Genomic DNA, 22,020 nt, shown 5'->3' on the forward strand with positions numbered 1-22,020 from the left:
TTGCCTAGTTAAAAAAAGGTATGACATTTTTTTTAATCAAATAAAAATGGGAAAATCGGCACCCAAAAATACCAATTTCCGATTGTTATGAAAACTTGAAATCTGCCCTAATTAATCGGCCATTCCGATTAATCGGTCGACCTTTAATTCTTTGTATTAAGGACTGATTATTATTTTATAGTATACATTATGGCTTTATGTGTGATTGTGTGAGTGCGAGGAAACACAGAGAGAAAGAACAACTTGTCAGATGGTGCATTGGAGACTGATGTGTTCCTGTCCTGTCTTTTCACATACTATTGTATTAAGCACGGAAATCGACTCTGCCGCTGGAGCATGCTTTTGCGCCGGACCTCGGGCTAGAAGGTTGAGGGTTCGAGACCTGCACCCTGCTGTTTCATTACAATAGATTGCTAACATTTTTAAAGCGTAATTTGTGAAAATGTATGCTGTCGTAAAATATTACAATTTGAAATATTTTTTTGAATATTATTTACCCCAGATTGACAGCTATCGTGACCAATGCACTTTCGACAAATTTGTTCGATTTACCAGGGTGTTTCCAGACATTCCATAATTTTTGCTACAGTTGTCAAGTGGCAGACAGGTCAGTACACATTTCGAGATGCGAGTCCTGTAAATACAGCAAAAGTTGATGAAAATAAGGTTTGGCGTTCTGTTTGAATTGTAAAGAACGTATCACGCAACGAAATAGCGACGCATTTGATGATTATCTCTCGCGTTCCCACCGGTGCATGTTTTTGCAAGAAAAAGCATTTGCGCTTGCTGCTAGCATTCATTAGCTGTTGTTAAAACACTAGAAATTGCTATTGCAATATTGAGTTAACCTTTGATGTTGGTATAACATGTCTGAGTAGTTTACGTTACTAGTCTAATGAATGTTAGGGTGGAAAAACACATGCAACTAGTTAACCGGCTAACTATCCCCGACTGGCGGCAACCGGCTGCTTTTTCGGGAGTCGATATTGCAAATTTGACCCTGACATGAATTGGCTTGGCGGCTGAGGTTGCTGAGTGAACTCAAGTGTTGCACCCTCGGCGTTGAGCAAACCCAGCAAGTCGCCTCCTGTCTTTTTCCCCGTCATAATACATTTTCCATACGTGTTTTGATACTAGCAAAGTAGGTATTTTCATTATGAGAAAATACATGTGCATATTGCCATCTGGAGCATTCTCATGGTTTAGTGAGTTTCCATATGTCCTTTTCCATCTCACAAGCATTGAATGGGAGAGAAGCTAGTTTGAATTGATCCAAACACGCCTCGTTCCCAAGCCTCCATCATGGCTTGCCTGCAGCAGCAGGAGGGAGGACTTCTGTCAGATAAGCCAGCAACAGGAAGAGCCAGGATTTTCATCAACCCTGGTGATACACTGCTAATGCAGTATGGGAGAGGAGTGCCCTTCGCCAAGGGGATACTCATGCCCACATCAGAAGATGGTGGGCTTGGCCGCACAAGAGGACTGCTTCTTTCGTCAGCTGAGTCGGTGGTAGGGGTGGCAAGAGGGGTTTCAGGTCAGCCTATCACACAAGTCTGGCCTGAAGTAGAAGTAGTAATCAAGCAGGTTTGTGTTGTGTTACTTAGGGTTTGTAAAGTCTTTCTCCTAACTCCAATTCAGACTAAGGTTCAAGGTGGATGGCGCTTATGGGACTATTCAGTTAGTTCCATTTCACTCATTGCAAGCTCAATCAAGGACAGATTACATACTTACATTTTGCAGACGCTCTTATCCAGAGCGACTTACAGGAGCAATTAGGGTTAAGTGCTTTGCTCAAGGGCACACCAACATAATTTTCACCTAGTCCGTTCGGGGATTCGAATCAGTGACCTTTTCGGTTACTGGCCCAACGCTCTAGGATACCTGCCGCCCGCTCAAAATTGTTCAAATACCATTTGAGCCCAGGTTTGGCTCTCGCATAGCTCTTGTAACGATATTGTAATTGGCAGGTGGACATGCCCATCCAAGACCAGGGGTCCTCTCTGGTGTCCATGTTCAGAGGCATTGGAATCGAACCCTCAAAAACCTCCTGGGGTAAGGGAGCTCTGCCAGTGGGTGAGTTATAATAACTTTATGAAAGACTAGGTTTATGTCCCAAATGGCACCCCATTCCCAATGTAGTACACTACTTATTTTCAGGGCCCAAAGGTAGTGCCCTACATAGCTAATAGGGTGCCATTTGGGACACTTGGCTAGAGATGAAGGCACACTGGATCAAACTAACTGGGAAGATCATGTTTTCCACTGAGTTTGAGTTCAAATTAGTGCTGAATGATTAACCAAAATGTTGGCTATTTTTTGTTTTTTAAACAACTAATTGACCTACATCGGTTCAATTATTTGAATTCCATTTCATTCAGTTTTTTTCTGTGGAGCTCAATGTGCGCAATTTCAGAGCCAGCCTGAACTGTGCAATGTAGTAGGGAGTTGTAGTTTCCAACAGACCAATATACTACATAATTTAGTGCATACAATGAGTTAATTAACTACAATGACCATAATCCATTGCACATTTACTTGTCCGGTCTGTGTTTCTTTAACACCTGCTACAGAAGAGACAAGAATGCATGATTGTGAGGGAGAATAGAGCAGCTGTTGCTTCTCTACCTGAAAATACACGATCAAAGGGATTGATAATTGGTATTCAGCAGTCAAAGAAGTATGCCTTATTTACGTTGAAGAACTACAAAATAGTTACAGCATAGGCAGCAGCTCTATTGAGATGACTTGGAATTAAATAATAGTCATCAAATAAAACCAATGTAATATACACAACTGAAATATTTTTGTAAAGTTTTTGTGAATAAATTGTGGTTAGTAAGTGATAAGCAGTAATGGGCAGTCATTACCATCATGGGGATTTTATTCATGGTTTTATTCTGTGTTAGAGCATCAACACAAATAATCAAAACCAAAATTGAAAACTTTTATTTTTTAATAATCAAAACCGAACCGACCTCCAAAATCCATTAATATTAGAAATCTGTCAAATATTGATGCACTAAAGTTAAGCCATCTTTTGTACGCAATAAGTAGAAATACTGAAGACTCCTGTAAAAATGTAACATAGTCAAATCGTAATTAGAGCTTTAAAAGATTTAGGAAACTGGTATGCTTGGTTGATTTCCTTATGCACCAAATGAGGCCCCAGGAATTAGGAGAGGTATGAATCCACTGAATCCCCTGGTGTTTTTCTCTGGTGTTCTTTTTGGCACAGAAAGGGGTGCTGTCGGAGATTTTGGAGCAGAGCTCAAACCACAGACAACCCCTACTGGTGCAGTGGCAGTTGCTGGCCTGGGGAGAGATGGGTTCCCTGAGGACATGATAGGCTGAGGCAGCAGGCAGGAAGGAGAATGACATGGTAAACTCAAACCCTTCTATTTAGCCTGGGGAAAAAGGTATTTTGGGGCCTGGCAGTAAATGCTTCTAGAATTCATAATTCATGCTGTGCATATACAGGAATCCCACTCACATATCCTTATCATAACATGCCCATCTCCTTATTAATTCATTATCCATTGTCTATGTGAAGTTAAATCAGACTTCCCACTCTTCCGTGTGTATGTGACTTAGGGCTGCAAGATACAGTCCCTTAGGAAAGTATTCAGATCCCTTGACTTTTTCCACATTTTGTTACGTTACAGCCTTATTCTAAAATTAATTAAATCATCGTTTCCCCTTCATCAATCTACAGAAAATACCCCATAATGTCAAAGCAAAAAAAGTATTCAGACCCTTTTACTCATTTGAATCAAATCAAATGTATTTATATAGCCCTTCGTACATCAGCTGATATCTCAAAGTGCTGTACAGAAACCCAGCCTAAAACCCCAAACAGCAAGCAATGCAGGTGTAGAAACACGGTGGATAGGAAAAACTCCCTAGAAAGGCCAAAACCTAGGAAGAAACCTAGAGAGGAACCAGGCTATGTGGGGTGGCCAGTCCTCTTCTGGCTGTGCCAGGTGGAGATTATAACAGAACATGGCCAAAATGTTAAAATGTTCAAAAATGACCAGCATGGTCAAATAATAATAAATCACAGGCAGAACAGTTGAAACTGGAGGTGGACTGGGGACAGCAAGGAGTCATCATGTCAGGTAGTCCTGAGGCATGGTCTTAGGGCTAAGGTCCTCCGAGAGAGAAAGCGAGAAGTAGAGAGATTATACTTAAATTCACACAGGACACCGGATAGGACAGGAGAAGTAATCCAGATATAATAAACTGACCCTAGCTCCCCGACACATAAACTGCTGCAGCATAAATACTGGAGGCTGAGACCGGATGGGTCAGGAGACACTGTGGTCCCATCCGATGACACCCCCGGACAGGGCCAAACAGGAAGGATATAACCCCACCCACTTTGCCAAAGCACAGCCCCCACACCACTGAACGCCACGTGAAGTGGCTTTGGCAGCGATTACAGTCTCAAGTCTTCTTGGGTATGACGGTACAAGCTTGGCACACCTGTATTTGGGGAGTTTCTCCTATTCTCTGCAGATCCCCTCATGCACTGTCAGGTCTGTTACGTTTTGCATCAAAGCCATATTCTAAAATTGATTAAATAAAATCCTCATCAATCTACACACATTTTTGCAGATTTATACAAAAACTAAAAAAATACATATTTTCGAAGGTATTCAGACCCTATGCTACCCTATCCTGTTTCCATTGATCATCCTTGAGATGTTTCTCTACAACTTGATTGGAGTCCACCTATGGTCAATTCAATTGATTGGACATGATTTGGAAAGGCACACACCTGTCTGTCTATATAAAAGGTACCACAGTTGACAGTGCATGTCAGAGCAAAAACCAAGCCATCAGGTCGAAGGAATTGTCCGAAGAGCTCCGAGATAGAAATGTCAAGGCACAGATCTAGGGAAGATTTCAGCAACATTGAATGTCCCCAAGGACACAGTGGCTTCCATCATTCTTAAATGGTAGAAGTTTGTAACCACTAAAACTCTTCCTAGAGCTGGCCGATGGTCACTCTTGACAGAGCTCCATAGTTCCTCTGTGGAGATGGGAGAACCTTCCAGAAGGACAACCATCTCTGCAGATACCACCTTTATGGTAGAGTGGCCAGACGGAAGTCACTGCTCGGTAAAAGGCACATGACAGCCTGCTTGGAGTTTGCCAAAAGGCACCTAAAGGACTCTCAGACCATGAGAAACAAGATTCTCTGGTCTGATGAAACCAAGATTGAACTCTTTGGTCTGAATGCCAAGCAACAAATCTGGAGAAAACCTTGCACCATCACTATGGTGAAGCATGGTGGTGGCATCATCATGCTGTGGAGATGTTTTTCAGCGGCAGCGAAAGGGAGATTAGCCAGGATCAAAAGATGAACGGCGCAAAGTACAGAGAGATCCTTGATGAAAACCTGCTCCAGAGTGCTCAGGACCTCAGACTGGGGCAAAGGTTCACCTTCCAACAGAACAACAACCCTAAGCACACAGCCAAGACAACGCAGGAGTGGCTTCGAGGCAAGTCTTTGAATGTCCTTGAGTGGCACAGCCAGAGCCCGGACTTGAACCCGATCGAACATCTCTGGAGAGACCTGAAATAGCTGTACAGTGACGCTCCCCATCCAACCTGACAGAGCTTGAGAGGATCTGCAGAGAAGAATGGGAGAAACTCCCCAAATACAGGTGTGCCAAGTTTGTAGCATCATACCCAATAAGACTCGAGGCTGTAATCGCTGCAAAAGGTGCTTCAACAAAGTACTGAGTAACGGATCGGAATACTTATCACATTTACATACGTTTTTTGTTTTTGCTTTGTCATCATGGGGTATTATGTGTAGATTGAGGGGTAAAACGATTTAATCAATTTAGAATAAGGCTGTAACGTAACACAAAATGTGGAAAAAGTCATGAGCTGTGTTCAAGTACTCTTACTAACCATAGTATTTGCAACATAAATTGAGTATGTGGTATGCTTATTGGTCATAGTAAGGATATAGTTAGTATGCCAAAACTTCAGATGTGGTACTAAATTTGCCAAAATACAAGCAGTGGACACTATTTACATGGTTTTAGGGACCATAATACAATTCTTCAAAAAATGGGCATGCCTTCACAACTTTTTCAGATTTCAAGAAAATGGCAGATAATATGCAGCCAAAGTTCGATGAGAGCGGAGACAATTTAATAGCTTTAACTAATTATGACAGATGGTGAGCAATGTAATAAAGTAATGACTTTTCAAATAAGTTACTTTGGCTGACAATTTGTTCGCTACACTGCTCTTACAAACTGCAGCATAACATTACAGCAGTATGTACTAAGGGTGTGTTCGTAAATTCGCTCTGGCTATCTACTCCGATTTCAGAGCACTCTCGTCTGAGTGTGCCAGAGTGCAGAATAACTGATGAATTTACGAACGCTCAACACCCGTTGAATATGGCCGGAGTAATTAATTAAAGTAATTAAATTGTTGCTAGCAGCACATACAGTAACCAATGCTCTGGATAACATGAAAACAGCCTAGCCAGCTCTGCAAGGGCAAGTAAAATGGTCAGTGAGGTGTTCTCTCATTTGTATCTGAAAATAGCTAGCCAAAGTTAGCCAGTTAGCTTGGGTGCTTCACTGCTGTTGTGAGGTCAAAACGCTCAAATCAACCTTACTCCTCGGGCCAGAGCGTCCAGTGTGCGCTCTGAACGCTCCGAGAGTGAAACGCTCTGAATTTACGAACGCCCAGAGCGCACTCCAGATTGAATTTACAAACATACTTGAAGTCGTAAAATGTCTAGCTAGTAACTTCTTATGCTAAATAGCTAGCAAGAGGTTGCATAGCAAAAGCATCAACTTCCGGGAGACAGGCGAAGTGCTAGTACGCTCAACTGAAAGGATACCGTTAGTTTACAGTATACTAAAATGAACTAATACTATATAGTATGTAAACCCAGCAAAAACAGAAATGTCCGTTTTTCAGGACCCTGTATTTTAAAGATAATTCGTAAAAATACAAAACTTCACAGATCTACATTGTCAAATCAAATCAAATCAAATCAAATTTATTTATATAGCCCTTCGTACATCAGCTGATATCTCAAAGTGCTGTACAGAAACCCAGCCTAAAACCCCAAACAGCAAGCAATGCAGGTGGAGAAGCACGGTGGCTAGGAAAAACTCCCTAGAAAGGCCAATACCTAGGAAGAAACCTAGAGAGGAACCAGGCTATGTGGGGTGGCCAGTCCTCTTCTGGCTGTGCCGGGTGGAGATTATAACAGAACATGGTCAAGATGTTCAATGTTCATAAATGACCAGCATGGTCGAATAATAATAAGGCAGAACAGTTGAAACTAGAGCAGCAGCACAGTCAGGTGGAAGTTGAAACTGGAGCAGCAGCATGGCCAGGTAGACTGGGGACAGCAAGGAGTCATCATGTCAGGTAGTCCTGGGGCATGGTCCTAGGGCTCAGGTCAGTTGAAACTGGAACAGCAGCATGGCCAGGTGGACTGGGGACAGCAAGGAGTCATCATGTCAGGTAGTCCTGGGGCATGGTCCTAGGGCTCAGGTCCTCCGAGAGAGAGAAAGAAAGAGAGAAGGAGAGAATTAGAGAACGCACACTTGGATTCACACAGGACACCGAATAGGACAGGAGAAGTACTCCAGATATAACAAACTGACCCCAGCCCCCCGACACATAAACTACTGCAGCATAAATACTGGAGGCTGAGACAGGAGGGGTCAGGAGACACTGTGGCCCCATCCGAGGACACCCCCGGACAGGGCCAAACAGGAAGGATATAACCCCACCCACTTTGCCAAAGCACAGCCCCCACACCACTAGAGGGATATCTTCAACCACCAACTTACCATCCTGAGACAAGGCTGAGTATAGCCCACAAAGATCTCCGCCACGGCACAACCCAAGGGGGGGGGGGGGGCGCCAACCCAGACAGGATGACCACAACAGTGAATCAACCCACTCAGGTGACGCACCCCCTCCAGGGACAGCATGAGAGAGCCCCAGCAAGCCAGTGACTCAGCCCCTGTAATAGGGTTAGAGGCAGAGAATCCCAGTGGAAAGAGGGGAACCGGCCAGGCAGAGACAGCAAGGGCGGTTCGTTGCTCCAGAGCCTTTCCGTTCACCTTCCCACTCCTGGGCCAGACTACACTCAATCATATGACCCACTGAAGAGATGAGTCTTCAGTAAAGACTTAAAGGTTGAGACCGAGTTTGCGTCTCTGACATGGGTAGGCAGACCGTTCCATAAAAATGGAGCTCTATAGGAGAAAGCCCTGCCTCCAGCTGTTTGCTTAGAAATTCTAGGGACAATTAGGAGGCCTGCGTCTTGTGACCGTAGCGTACGTATAGGTATGTACGGCAGGACCAAATCAGAGAGATAGGTAGGAGCAAGCCCATGTAATGCTTTGTAGGTTAGCAGTAAAACCTTGAAATCAGCCCTTGCTTTGACAGGAAGCCAGTGTAGAGAGGCTAGCACTGGAGTAATATGATCAAATTTTTTGGTTCTAGTCAGGATTCTAGCAGCCGTATTTAGCACTAACTGAAGTTTATTTAGTGCTTTATCCGGGTAGCCGGAAAATAGAGCATTGCAGTAGTCTAACCTAGAAGTGACAAAAGCATGGATTAATTTTTCTGCATCATTTTTGGACAGAAAGTTTCTGATTTTTGCAATGTTACGTAGATGGAAAAAAGCTGTCCTCGAAATGGTCTTGATATGTTCTTCAAAAGAGAGATCAGGGTCCAGAGTAACGCCGAGGTCCTTCACAGTTTTATTTGAGACGACTGTACAACCATTAAGATTAATTGTCAGATTCAACAGAAGATCTCTTTGTTTCTTGGGACCTAGAACAAGCATCTCTGTTTTGTCCGAGTTTAATAGTAGAAAGTTTGCAGCCATCCACTTCCTTATGTCTGAAACACATGCTTCTAGCGAGGGCAATTTTGGGGCTTCACCATGTTTCATTGAAATGTACAGCTGTGTGTCATCCGCATAGCAGTGAAAGTTTACATTATGTTTTCGAATAACATCCCCAAGAGGTAAAATATATAGTGAAAACAATAGTGGTCCTAAAACGGAACCTTGAGGAACACCGAAATTTACAGTTGATTTGTCAGAGGACAAACCATTCACAGAGACAAACTGATATCTTTCCGACAGATAAGATCTAAACCAGGCCAGAACATGTCCGTGTAGACCAATTGTACAGGATTTAAACACTGTTTCCCACGCTTGTTCAATGAACCATAAACAATGAATGAACATGCACCTGTGGAACGGTCGTTAAGACAGTAACAGCTTACAGATGGTAGGCAATTAAGGTCACAGTTATGAAAACTTAGGATGCTAAAGAGGCCTTTCTACTGACTGAAAAACACCAAAACACAAACCTACCGTTGCTGGACCAGACAGGACTGGCAAAAAGTGCTCTTCACTGACAAGTCGTGGTTTTGTCTTGTTGGATTCGACATTTTGAACATTGAGATATTAAATAAATGATAGAGAAGAAGCATAGAATATTAAGGAGTGAAAGAGACTGGGTCTCTGTAGAAAGACAGATTATGTTGGAATGTGTTGGGGGACGGGAGCTGAGCAACGTGTTGAGACAGATGGACATCTGTGGATTAGATGAAGGAGTGGTTGAGGTCAGGAGGGGAGCACAGATTCCCTTAAGGGAGTAATAAGGGTTTGGTATCCTGTTACCCTCCTTTCTGTTGAACCATAAGATGTAAGGATTGGAGAGAAGGTGTGTCTTAAGTAGGATGTATATAACTGTGATGGAGAGAAATGTTTTGTTGTCTGAATACAGCTGTACAGAACCTTTGGGAAGAATTAAACTTGGTTAACTTCTTGGCGCACCCATCCCGTTAGCATTTTCGTCAACATCTGCTGAATTGCAGAGCGCCAAATTCAAATTAAATTACTAAAAATATTTATTTTTCATGAAATCACAAGGGCAATATAGCGAAACACAGCTTAGCTTGTTGTTAATCCACCTGGCGTGTCAGATTTCAAAAAAGCTTTTCGGTCGAAAGCTATCGAAGAGTTTATGTTAGGACATCTCTCTCAGCAGACAAAACATTACAAACAGCTAGCAGCAAAGTAGATTGGTCACGAAAGTCAGAAAAGCAACAAAATGAATTGCTTACCTTTGATGATCTTCGGATGTTTGCACTCACGAGACTCCCAGTTACACAATAAATGTTCCTTTTGTTCGATGAAGATTATTTTTATATCCAAAATACCTCCATTTGGTTAGCGCGTTTTGTCCAGAAATCCACAAGCTCAAGCGGTCACGACGGGGCAGACAAATTCCAACTAGTATCCGTAAAGTTCGTAGAAACATGTCAAATGTTTTTATAATCAATCCTCAGGTTGTTTTTACAATAAATAATCAATGAAATTTCAACCGGACTGTAGCTTTTTCAATAGAAGTGAGAGAGAAAATGTCTGCTCCAAGCTGTTGCGCATGCAAAACTCTGCTGGCACCCAGCCATCCAAGGACGCGATGTGATCTTTCTCGCTCATTTTTCAGAATAAAAGCCTGAAACTATGTCTAAAGACTGTTCACACCATGTGGAAGCCATAGGAAAAGGAATCTGGTTGATATCCCTTTAAATGGAGGGAAGGCATGCAATGAACAGAGGTTTCAGGAAAAACAGCACTTCCTGGTTGGATTTTCCTTAGGTTTTCGCCTGCAATATCAGTTCTGTTATACTCACAGACAATATTTTGACAGTTTTGGAAACTTTAGTGTTCTCTATCCTAATCTGACAATTATATGCAATTCTAGATTCTGGACCTGAGAAATAGGCAGTTTCATTTGGGTACATTTTTCATCCAAACCAAATACTGCCCCCTACACTCAAGAGGTTAAAGGTTCTCTAGTGTCCTTGGGTTATTTACTTTGAAAAATAAGAACCTAACAGTCTCACCAGGGGTGATGGTCGGATTTGCGTTTATCGTCAAAGGAATGAGCGTTACACCGAGGCCTGTAGTCTGGAGCGGGATCGAGGTGGAGGGTCCGTCATGGTCTGGGGCGGTGTGTCACAGCATCATCAGACTGAGCTTGTTGTCATTGCAGGCAATCTCAACGCTGTGCGTTATAGGGAAGACATCCTCCTCCCTCATGTGGTACCCTTCCTGCAGGCTCATCCTGACATGACCCTCCAGCATGACAATGCCACCAGCCATAGTGCTTGTTCTGTTTGTGATTTCCTGCAAGACAGGAATGTCATTGTTCTGCCATGGCCAGCGAAGAGCCCGGATTTCAATCCCATTGAGCACCTGGGATCTGTTGGATCCAAAGGTGAGGGCTAGGGCCATTCCCACCAGAAATGTCTGGGAACTTGCATGTGCCTTGGTGGAAGAGTGGGGTGACATCGCACAGCAAGAAGTGGCAAATTATGGTGCAGTCCATGAGGAAGAGATGCACTGCAGTTCTTAATGCAGCTGGTGGCCACACCAGATACTGACTGTTACTTTTGATTTTGACCCCCCTTTGTTCAGGGACACACATTCCATTTCTGTTGGTCACATGTCTGTGGAATTTGTTCAATTTGTCTCAGTTGAATCTTGTGTTCATACAAACATTTACACATTAAGTTTACTGAAAATTAACGTAGTTGACAGTGAGAGGACGTTTCTTTTACTGAGTTTATTATACAGTATGTTAGTATGGGTATTCAAACAGCTATGGTCTGAAAACTTTACGAATGCACTGTAAATAATGTATCAGATAATGGATATGGTCGAAAGAGTATGTGGCCTTTTCTGTAGCCTACAGACTAGAGATAAAGTGTATGACAATGTAATAAGAAATACACTTTTTACATCATGCACGTTTCTCAGATCATTTAGCCTAACCTAAATGGCAACCAATCAAATAAAAAAATGTTAACAAACACCTAGGGCTGACCCCAAGTGAAACAATTAGATAGGCTGTTTGTCGACAGATTTCTTAAACAACTTCTTAGGGCTGCAATCCCGTTAACGGGATCGATATGACAAAAGCCAGTGAAAGTGCAGGGCGCCAAATTCAAAACAACAGAAATCTCATATTTAGAATTCCTCAAACATACATGTATCTTATACCGTTTTAAAGGTAATCTTGTTGTTAATCCCACCATAGTGTCAAATTTCAAATAGGCTTCACAGCAAAGGCATCACAACCGATTATGTTAGTTCACCACCAACTCACAGAAAAACACAGCCATTTTTCCAGCCAAAGAGAGGAGTCCCAAAAAGCACAAATAGAGAGAAAATTAATCACTAACCTTTGATGATCTTCATCAGATGACACTCATAGGACTCATAGGACATGTTACACAATACATGTATGTTTTGTTTGATAAAGTTCATATTTATATAAAAAAAAACTAGTTCACTAGTTCCAAAAATATTTGGTGATATTGCAGAGAGCCACAACATTTGTGAAATACTAATTATAAATGTCGATGAAAATACAATTGTTAGACATGGAAATATAGATATACCTCTCCTTAATGCAACCGCTGGGTCAGATTTTTTTTTTAACTATGGAAAAAGTAAACCATGCAATAATCTGAGAACGGCGCTCAGAATTGTTTTTAAAATTATCCGCCATGTTGGAGTCAACAGAAATCAGAAATAACATTATAAATATTCACTTACCTTTGTTGATCTTCATCAGAATGCACTCCCAGGAATCCTAGTTCCACAATAAATGTTTGATTTGTTCGATAATGTCCATTATTTATGTTCAAGTAGCTACTTTTGTTAGGGCGTTTAGTACACAAATCCTAACGCTCGTGCAGGTCCAGCCGAACGTCGGACAAAAACTTAAAAAAGTTATATTACATGTCGTAGAAACATTTCAAACTAAGTATATAATCAATTTTTATGATGTTTTTATCATAAATCTTCAATAACGTTCCAACCAGAGAATTCCATTGTCTGTAGAAAAGCCATGGAACGCAGGTCGCTATCATGTGAAATGCAAAGACCAGGACCTGGCTCTTTGCCAGACCACTGACTCAAAGAGCTCTCATCTGGCCCCACAATACAGTAGAAGCCTCATTCACGTTTCCAAAGATGGTTGACATCTAGTGGAAGCCTTAGGAAGTGCAACATAACCAATATCCCACTGTGTATTCAATAGTGTCTGGGTTGAAAATCGACCAACCTCAGATTTCCAACTTCCTGTTTGGATTTCTTCTCAGGTTTTTGCCTGCCATATGAGTTCTGTTATACAAACATCATTCAAACAGTTTTAGAAACTTCCGAGTGTTTTCTATCCGATACTATTAATAATATGCATATATTTGCAACTGGGACTGAGGAGCAGACTGTTTACTCTGGGCACCTTTCATCCAAGCTACTCAATACTGCTCCTGCAGCCATAAGAAGTTACGTCGGGCAGTAGCAAAACATTTAAATAATAATATGGCATACAAGACACCTGTCTGATTCACGCCTGTCTGAGTGGACTGGTCCATTGTGGGGGCCGTGGGGATGACACAGTCCATCATTCTAAGATAAGTGCTACTGAAATTGTATATGGTTATATTACATTAGAACAATGCTGCAACACTATTAAAAATTATATTTTATAACAGATGCGCTTTCTCCCTCGTTGGATAGTGGTCGCTGTCCCCGGCTCTGAAACACATCAGTGTGCTGTTGAATTGGCGCCTTTTCCTAGACAATGTTGCAATGTGCATAATGGCGGAGGCAGCAGCAGAATGAGGAGATGAGAAACCAGCTCTTGCCTTATTGTCTAAGAAACTTAATTAGGTCTATAATCAATAGCCTAACTGTTAAATGTGCCTGGCTTTATACATCATCAATACATCTACAGGCATAAGACAGATCCTGCATCAGTTGCCTGTCTGAGTGTTTGTTAGCCTACTGATTCCGTGAGCACCAAGCCTCACACAACGACATATCAAGTAAACAATTTCACAAATTTGGCTCTTCTTAACCTTTGCTTTTCTGTAATAAAGGCTTTACACGTTTTTTGTTAACAGCCTCTCTGTTATTAGATATATTTTATTTAGTGTTTATATTGCTCCAAATTGTCTGAAATTATAATTAGCTTAAACAAATAAACCATTAAATTTCGGAAATTGCTTTCACAAAGGAATGTGACTGTTGTAATAAAGGCCTTAACAAAAAAAAGTTAGACTCTCGTACGCTTATACTTTATTTAGTGTTGTTTACATTGTTCCAAACGTTCATAAAAATTATATTGTAATCTATACAGCACCTGTTTGGCACTCATAATATACCTGCAGCACTTGCTCCTTACCTTTTCTTGATCTCCAGGATTTATTCCACACATCTGACTTTCCCTTTGCCTCCTGAGCAACCTTTAAATATCCCCCCATTTCAATTTTTTTTGTCTGTCATCTGTCATCTTTCGCTGTCATGCGTTACATGTTCAGAGTTTGTTTATAACCAATTTATTGATTTGATTAAGATCTGACATAGGTCAGGCCCTATTCGGACAGGATTAGCTTTACTTGGAGAGTCAGGTAATGTAATTATGTGCACGACCACAAAACACCACATCTGTAATTTTAGCCCCGTCCGAATCTGCCATGTCAGTAGTTTTTAAATGGCAGGAGAGTAACAATTCTAGACAAAATAACCTACTGTTTTTTTGGCCAACTTCAAGGTCCTCTGATAACACTAGTCCCGTATGAATCAGCATCCCTGTGTTTTGAGAGAAATGTCTTGAGTTTTGACAGGTGTTGCTCGCTTTTTGCGCAAAAAAACAATAACTGATTCGATAAATTGAACTAAGCGCTGCGCATAAGTTATAAATGAATGGCCTACGTGTTGCCTATCAACTTTCGCAGTGAATGCTTTTGTTTATATTTTTTGTAAGTATGAATTGAATATTGCCAAATGCACCAGTAATTTTTTGGGGGCCTATTTAATGCAACATTTGCTGTTAATAGATCACAAAGCAGTAGCATACATCTGACCTAAATGTTTGGAAATTATATGTTAACTTTCTCATCCATAGCCTTAAAATGCATTTCAAGTGCAATTGCACTGTTTAGCTCACAACTTAATGCTGGGGGGCATTTGCTAAAATATATCCTAATGACACTTCCTCAATCAAATATAATGAGGACTCTATAGGAAAAATGGTATAGTTTAGAAACTTGAGTTATCAGTGTGGCCCCATCACCTGGACATGTTGCAATGCTGTATCTTCGCGCCTAGAACTAAAACCTTCATAACTGTCAATTTATTGGAAAAATTACGTGGGTTTGGAAAAAACTAATTCCTTCCGAATCATCATAATAATTACATAACTAACGTTCTCTAGTAATACTAGTCCCGTGTGAATAGGTCTTTGGTCACATGCATGCGATGCATACATGTCACGTTAAGAGAGCAAGGGTTGAGGGAATAGGGAATGTTTTTCCTAAACAAATGAGGGATTTCGGTAACAGAACTTTTCAGTCAGAAATGGCTGTAATTACATTGCAGCATCAGCAACATGGACAGTGCGATAAATACTGTTCTGTGGTGGTCACTGCAGCAGGGAGGAGAGAGAGACAACGGGTGCTAGTCACAGTCACTCAGTCCGGCAAGTCTGAGCCCAGCCTGGCACAATCAAATCAATTGCTGGTCAGACTCCTAGTAATTTGTGTGTCTTAATTATTTAATCAAACTGTGTGCTTTAAAGCATCAGATAAGCTCAGTGAATATAATTGAGTTGTTTAAAACACATAGGATGTGTCAATATATTGAAAGAACAGACAACTTTTTTTGTCGGACAGCCCTACGAACACCATATCCTAAAAACAGGACAGGTCAAAGTAGAATAGGCAATATGGAATGGACAGTCCGGCTACTCACAACTGCCGTACTAGAGTTTCACCCCATGGGCTAAATTGTCATGATCAGTGGTTTCAAGTTTGTAGCCGTACAAACGAGCTGATCATAGTGAAAGGAGAATACTTCTGCATTTCCCGCTGTGTAAACACATTGATTCTCATTGAACAAATAGGCTCATAACTCCTTATAAAGTTGGATAGCTGATATTCAGAGCTTAAAGGGATACTTCAGCATTTTGCCAATGAAGCCCTTCATCTACCTCCCCAGAGTCAGATTAACTCGTGGATACCATTTTTATGTCTGCGTGTAGTTTGAAGGGAGTTGCTAGCATGCTAGGAGATACCATAGACTCCCAGTCATTGCGCTAACTCTAGTTAGCATTGGCTTGTGAAATGACCTCAACTTCCTTCATACTGGATGCAGAGACACAAAATGTTTACCATTGCCAAAATCCCAAAGTATCCCTTTAACACTAGAACCGCCATAGGCCAACTGCCAGCCATTTGATTTGGTAAATAAATTAAAAAGCAGCCCAAAAAAATAAATCCTGCTCCATCCCTGACATTTCCAAAATGTCTGCTCATTTTTAAATCACAAACAGAAAAGTATTTAGTCTTTTTACCAGTTTTTTCTTCACCCCCACACTTATTGCTATCTTAATCCGCCAAGACATTGTGCTGTAGGACATTGGTACCCAGCCAGGTGCTAATGCGTCTCTCTCTCCTCACTGAATTAATGACAAATGTATGATAATTGTGCACCTTACTTCACAGTTGAATTTAAATTAGGCCTAACAATGATAAATGTTGATTTTAATTTAGAAAGACAATAGTGTAATGATGAGTGTGTTATGCCCATTTACCAGCAGCAAATCATTTGACCGTATGCCTTACGGGTTGATACGGTTGGGTTCTGAGAATATTAAATATACTTATTAATGTCACTGAGGGGGAGAGGTTAATGTATAACGTTTACATTGTCAGGATATATTGTTGTTGTTAGCCATCAGGGATCCTCTGGGAGAAGAGACCGTCTGGTACCAGTCACCATGACAGCCGTGAGTTGGGGAGTAGTGAGCACTTTGGGGCAGAGGACAGGTCAGATGAAGTGAGGAAGAACATATCACTAAGGTTCTGTCTAGCAACAGAGATGCATTGGCTGTTCAGATATGTAGGAGGAGACTCAGCATAGGAGAAAGGGTTCAATGTGAGTGCTTGTGTGAAGAATGTGTTGTCTGTTCAGCTGTTCGATCCTGAAATAAGTTAGGCACAGTTCCTACACCTGTTATCACTAATTCTGGCACCTTGGGGAGATGAGAGTCGTAGGCTGAACCAATTACAAGATACGGACCTAGAAAGCCTGAGCTTATTCTCATGACCACTCGTGCGGCAGCATTGCTCTGGCTACTAAGAAAAAACCGAGAAACATAATAAATAAAGGCGAAACATAATACATTTAAAATGACTATGTTATTCTGTCGCCAGATAGAAACTGGTAGAAACAGATAGAAACAGATAGAAACTGTCGCCGATGTCGAAACCAAGTACTTGCTCAATGTTTTTCTGTATCAGGGGAAAGATGAAACCAGGCCAGTGGGTGAGCACCTTTCTGAGACTGGTTTTGAGACTCGTGGAGCCTTACATGGGCAAAGGCAGAAATGTGACCATGGACAACTTCTTCACATCAATTCCCCTGGCAGACAAGTTGGTTGCAAAGAAGACTAGCCTGCTCGGAACAATGGACAGAGGCAGGAGCTGCCCCCCTCTGCGCAAAACAACATACCAGCAATGCTGTACTCCACATCAGTGATGGAGAGTGTTAAAGCAACACTGTGTACAGATGTTAAATAAGAGTGTTTGCATCCTCAGCACCATGCATCCCACTGGATCTGGCATGTGAGCTTTGTGAGAACCACATGAACGCCAAGAAAGAAGCTACAGCCGCCAAGCCGGCCGCCAAGGCAGCAGGTCTTGCCCTCCTCCTTCCCCAACCACCACAGCTCACACTTGGGACAAATAAGACACGATGTTAAGTCGGCAGGTGCACACAAAACAAGGCCCATGAAAAGTGTGCAGTGCAAGCCATTTTGTTTGTGGGGCTCCATAGTCAGCTGTGTGCTGACTGTGGACCCGAAGCATAAAGAGAAGACGCAATTGATTAATGTGTAAAGGCATGGGTATATGGGCACAATACAGTGTCAGACACAATCAACAAATGACTGTTTTAATATCTTGCCATTTAATATATTCCCATTAATATTTATTTATGCAATTCATCCTTTACAATTGGTAATGCTTTTGTTCAGGAATACTGCAAATAATTTCACCTATGCATCTGGCTGGTTATATTATTATTATGGTTATCATCGTCATCATTTCAGTTTCTACTTTGTCAAAAGAAGCTGTAACTGGACTTTTTAGAATTATTATAATTCTATTACTAATCAAATCTACAAATAAAGTTGATCAAATGGATGACACTAATATTTTTGTCTATAGGCCTACATTTTTGTAGGACTTTGTAGAATTATACAAAACATATTCTTGACTCTATCGAAACAAAACTATTGTTGTAATTTTTTATTGATATATCTCCATGAATATTTTTTCAAGCTATTTATCCTTTACAATAGTTTATGCATTTATTTATCAAGCATGTTTGCGCACCTTGCAGGTTGATATGTAGCTGAAGCATATGCTAAAGAGGATTGCCTGGCAATGTCCTCTAGCGGGTGCATTCAGAAAGTATTCAGACCCCTTGACTTTTGCCACATTTTGTTACAACATTATTCTAAAACTGATTGAATAGTTCCCCCCCCATCTATCTACACACAATACCCCATAATGACGAAGCAAAAACAGGTTTTTAGAAATGTTTGTAAATGTATTTAATAGGAAAAAAATGGCATTGACATACAGTTGAAGTCGAAAGTTTACATACACCATAGCCAAATACATTTAAACTCAGTTTCACAATTCCTGACAATTAATCCTAGTACAAATTCCCTGTTTTAGTTAATTTAGGATTACCACTTTATTTTAAGAATGTGAAATGTCAGAATAATAGTAGAGAGAATTATTTTTTTCAGCTTTTATTAGCTTTAAATTTTATTTCACATTCCCAGATGGTCAGATGTTTACATACACTCAATTAGTATTTGGTAGCATTGCCTTTAAATTGTTTAACTTGGGTCAAACTTCTCAGGTAGCCTTCCACAAGCTTCCCACAATAAGTTGGGTGAATTTTGTCCCATTCCTCCTGAGAGCTGGTGTAACTGAGTCAGGTTTGTAGGCCTCCTTGCTCGCACACGCTTTTCCAGTTCTGCCCACAAATGTTCTATAGGGTTGAGGTCAGGGCTTTGTGATGGCCATTCCAATAACTTGACTTTGTTGTCCTTAAGCCATTTGGCCACAACTTTGGAAGAATGCTTGGTGTAATTTTCCATTTGGAAGACCCATTTGCGACCAAGCTTTAACTTCCTGACTGATGTCGTGAGAAGTTGCTTCAATATATCCACATAATTTTCCGGCCTCATGATGCCATCTATTTTGTGAAGTGCACCCGTCCCTCCTTCAGCAAAGCACCCCCACAACATGATGCTGCCACCCCTATGTTTCACGGTTGGGATGGCTTGCAAGCCTCCCCCTTTTTCCTCCAAACATAACAATGGTCATTAAGGCCAAACAATTCTATATTTGTTTCATCAGACCAGAGGACATTTCTCCAAAAAGTATGATCTTTGTCCCCATGTGCAGTTGCAAACCGTAGTCTGGCTTTTTTTATGGCAGTTTTGGAGCAGTGGCTTCCTCCTTGTGGAGTGGCCTTTAAGGTTATGTCGATATAGGACTCATTTTACTGTGGATATAGATACTTTTGTACCTGTTTCCTCCAGCATCTTCACAAGGTCCTTTGCTGTTGTTCTGGGATTGATTTGCACTTTCCGCACCAAAGTACGTTCATCTCTAGGAAACAGAAAGAGGAAGGCGTCTCCTTCCTGAGCGGTATGACGGATGGGTGATCCCAAGGTGTTTATACTTACGTACAATTTTTTTCTGAGCTCTTGGCTAATTTATTTTGATTTTCCCATGATGTCAAGCAAAGCAGCACTGAGTTTGAAGGTAGGCCATGAAATAGATTTTTAATTTATTTTTATTTCACCTTTATTTAACCAGGTTAAAGTTGAGAACAAGTTCTCATTTAAAATTGCGACCTGGCCAAGATAAAGCAAAGCAGTTTGACACGTACAGTTACACATGGAGTAAAACAAACATACAGTCAATAATACAGTAGAAAAATAAGTCTATATACGATGTGAACAAATGAGGTGAGATAAGGAAGGTAAAGGCAAAAAAAAGGCCATGGTGGCGAAGTAAATACAATATAGCAAGTAAAACACTGGACTGGTAGATTTGCAGTGGAAGAATGTGCAGAGGAGAAATAAAAATAATGGGGTGCAAAGGAGCAAAATAACTAAATCCAGTAGGGGAAGAGGTAGTTGTTTGGGCTAAATTATAGATGGGCTATGTACAGGTGCAGTAATCTGTGAGCTGTTCTGACAGCTGGTGCTTAAAGCTAGTGAGGGAGATGTGTTTGACAGCTCTGACAGCTGGCAGCAGAGAACTGGAAGGAGAGGCGGCTAAAGGAAGAATTGGTTTTGGGGGTGACCAGAGAGATATACCTGCTGGAGCGCGTACTACAGGTGGGTGCTGCTATGGTGACCAGCGAGCTGAGATAAGGGGGGACTTTACCTAGCAGGATCTTGTAGATGACCTGGAGGTGACGAGTATGAAGCGAAGGCCAGCCAACGAGAGCGTACAGGTCACAGTGGTGGGTAGTATATGGGGCTTTGGTGACAAAACGGATGGCAATGTGATAGACTGCATCCAATTTATTGAGTAGGGTATTGGAGGCTATTTTGTAAATGACATCGATGAAGTCGAGGATCGGTAGGATGGTCAGTTTTACGAGGGTATGTTTGGCAGCATGAGTGAAGGATGCTTTTTTGCGAAATAGGAAGCCAATTCTAGATTTAACTTTGGATTGGAGATGTTTGATGTGAGTCTGGAAGGAGAGTTTACAGTCTAACCAGACACCTAGGTATTTGTAGTTGTCCACATATTCTAAGTCAGAACCGTCCAGAGTAGTGATGCTGGACGGGCGGGCATGTGCAGGCAGTGATCGGTTGATGAGCATGCATTTTGTTTTACTTGCATTTAAGAGCAGTTGGAGGCCACGGAAGGAGAATTGTATGGCATTGAAGCTCATCTGGAGGTTAGTTAACAGAGTCCAAAGAAGGGCCAGAGGTATACAGAATGGTGTTGTCTGCGTAGAGGTGGATCAAAGAATCACCAGCAGCAAGAGCGACATCATTGATGTATACAGAGAAGAGAGTCAGCCCGAGAATTGAACCCTGTGGCACCCCCATAGAGACTGCCAGAGGTCCAGACAACAGGGCCTCCGTTTTGACACACTGAACTCTATCAGAGAAGTAGTTGGTGAACCAGGCAAGGCAATCATTTGAGAAACCAAGGCTGTTGAGTCTGCCAATAAGAATGTTGTGATTGACAGAGTCGAAAGCCTTAGCCAGGTCGATGAATACAGCTGCACAGTAAATGTCTCTTATCGATGGCGGTTATGATGTCGTTTAGGACCTTGAGCGTGGCTGAGGTGCACCCATGATCAGCTCTGCGACCAGATTTCATAGCGGAGAAGGTACGGTGGGAATCGAAATGGTCGGTAAACTGTTTGTTAACTTGCCGTTCAAATACCTTAGAAAGGCAGGGCGGGATATATATAGGTCTGTAGCAGTTTGGGTCTAGATGGTCTCCCCCTTTGAAGAGGGGGATGACCGTGGCAGCTTTCCAATCTATGGGAATCTCAGACGATACGAAAGAGAGGTTGAACAGGCTAGTGATAAGGGTTGCAACAATTTCGGCAGATCAATTTAGAAAGAGAGGGTGCAGATTGTCTAGCCCGGCTGATTTGTAGCGGTCCAGATTTTGCCGCTCTTTCAGAACATCAGCTATCTGTATTTGGGTGAAGGAGAAATGGGGAGGCTTGGGCGAGTTGCTCGGGGTAGGGGTAGCCAGGGGGAAAGCATGGTCAGCCGTAGAAAAATGCTTATTGAAATTCTCAATTGTAGTGGATTTATCGGTGGTGAAAGTGTTTCCTAGCCTCAGTGCAGTGGGCAGCTG

At 41.7% G+C, this 22,020-nt stretch overlaps 1 pseudogene; it reads left to right on the forward strand.

The window, feature by feature from the left end:
- The first annotated feature begins 1,302 nt into the window (after nt 1-1,302).
- The window catches only part of LOC109894922 (piwi-like protein 2), a 34,360-nt pseudogene continuing 13,642 nt past the window's right edge, over nt 1,303-22,020 (forward strand).

Source organism: Oncorhynchus kisutch, linkage group LG8 (genome assembly GCF_002021735.2).
Source record: "Oncorhynchus kisutch isolate 150728-3 linkage group LG8, Okis_V2, whole genome shotgun sequence".
Lineage (NCBI taxonomy): Eukaryota > Metazoa > Chordata > Actinopteri > Salmoniformes > Salmonidae > Oncorhynchus > Oncorhynchus kisutch.